Genomic DNA, 2433 nt, shown 5'->3' with positions numbered 1-2433 from the left:
TCCTCTAATCTATCGGGTCCTGCAGGGACACGACTTCAGGTCTTCGCCTACTGAGACGTGAACAACGGTGACTTTCTGCAGACTTGTCAACAAACACCGTTTCCGAGGTCCAGGGAAGCAGTGGAAGTTCTGCTGCCTGATGTTGTGATGTTATTTGTGGAGTTTGAAGTTGCAAGTTCAGAAAGAAAAATTCATTTTTTTTTTTTTAAGCACCACCAGAGAAAGTAATAAATGTGTAATCACTTCCTGTGATAATAATCCTGCTGCACATCACAGACATATTTTAGTTTCAATTTTTTTTTCATTAATTTATCTAACTTGGCGAACCGTGGAGATAAAAGGTCCTAAAAGTTCCTAAAAGGTCCTAAAAGCTGCGTATGTTTCCAGAACAGACCGTCTGTGAGTGGAATATAGAAACAAGGACTACATCAGCTGTCAAAATAAGAGCTTTAGATGCTGTTTAATTCATGTTAGTTATGGAGATCCACAGGGTTCAATGCTCAGTCCAACACGTTTCATACTATACACGCTTCCCTCAGGCTGTATCATCAGAAACACTGCATAAACATCCATCTTTATGCAGATGATGTCCGGTTATATCTTCCTGGGAAACCAATCACTCAGTCAAACTTCAAGAATGTCTAAAATGACCCGACACATCTTAGAAACGTTTATCCAATCATGTAGTTACTCTGGATGGCGTTGGCTTGGCCTCCAGCACCTCGTCTATGACCAGGTTTATCCTTCAGCATCCTCCAGGACAGATTTTTTTTTTTTCCATCTCCTCAATGTCGTTAAATCAGGAACATCCCGCCTCAGCACGATGCAGAGAAATGAATCTATGCATGTGTTACTTCAAGGTGAGACTATTGTATGTCCCGGTGGCTCTTTGAAAAGCGTCCAGATGAAACAGAAGCCGAGAGAGCATCTCCCCGCCGTCGGCTGCTTGTGGAACTGAGAATTCAATTTTAAATTCTGCTGCTGGCATTCAAGGCTCCTCGTAATCAAGCTCCGGCTCACATCACAGATCTCAGAGAACCCCGTTATCCCAACAGAGCAGCGCACCGTCAGAGTACCGACTTCCTCACAGCTTCCTCACAGCTTCCTCACAGCTTCCAGACCTTCAGCTATCGGCCTCCTTCCTGTAGAACCAGCTGACTGCTTGGATTCTCTACCTTCAAGAAACCTTCCTATTTAATAAAGCTTATCAGTAGAGCAAGTTACAACCATCTGAATTATGTCTTTGCTCTTCACTGTTTTAACTCTGACAATATTTTAATGTTTATGTGTTGGTTTGCATCTTTTGTTATACTTCTCTTTTTGTGTGTTTGTAAAGTGTAGCGGTTCCAAATGATTTTACAATGTAAATAAAACTCAATTGATCATTTTCTTTAAAAACATTAGATACATTTTTATGGGAACATCTTGTAAATAGTTTTATAACATTATTCTACTTTTAAGAAGAACATTGTGGGAATGTCCTGCTGAAAACATGACGAACACATTTTCCCTTCTAGCTGTGTAACATTAAAACCACTGACAGGTGAAGAATAATAATATATAACTTCAGTCAGCTATACATTTTCCCTTCATAAGGATCCTGATGTTCAGTTCACTCCCATTTATTTGAATAGGGTGGACAAAATAATAGGAACACTTCTCAACATAAACAAGTCTCCAAAATGACCCATTAAATAAATCAGCAGTCAGACTGAACAACTCAACCTGATTTACTAAATGTATGCGTGTGTAAAATCACCTGCAAAAAAATGTCCATCAGATCTACTGACGTGCAGCGAGGACTTCATCTTTCTAATGTCCAGTTTAACACACGTTGTCCATTCTGCCTGTTTTCCTCCATCATTTGTAATATTGGACATTTTTACCTGAAGGTGTAAAATACATGAAACATGGAAATAGAACAAGTTATCACCTGCAATGATATTTACTAAACCAGGAAGTAGAAACAGAAGTGATTATTGTGTATTTTAGTACGACTGAAGGTTTTAATCAGATGAACATCAGGAGAGACGGCTGCTCTTATTGTGAAGGAGACACGGCTGCTCTTATTGTGGAGGAGACACGGCTGCTCTTATTGTGAAGGAGACACGGCTGCTCTTATTGTGAAGGAGACACGGCTGCTCTTATTGTGGAGGAGACACGGCTGCTCTTATTGTGAAGGAGACACGGCTGCTCTTATTGTGAAGGAGACACGGCTGCTCTTATTGTGAAGGAGACACGGCTGCTCTTATTGTGAAGGAGACACGGCTGCTCTTATTGTGGAGGAGACACGGCTGCTCTTATTGTGAAGGAGACACGGCTGCTCTTATTGTGGAGGAGACACGGCTGCTCTTATTGTGAAGGAGACACGGCTGCTCTTATTGTGAAGGAGACACGGGAAACCAGACAATACGTAGACGTGGTTTTACACCC

This window comes from Brachyistius frenatus, unplaced genomic scaffold, assembly GCF_029030835.1.
Source record: "Brachyistius frenatus isolate BFR_SWC_R1_liver_20210118 unplaced genomic scaffold, ASM2903083v1 Contig_352, whole genome shotgun sequence".
In the NCBI taxonomy this organism is placed as follows: Eukaryota; Metazoa; Chordata; class Actinopteri; family Embiotocidae; genus Brachyistius; species Brachyistius frenatus.
Note: the sequence above shows the minus strand (reverse complement) of the source record.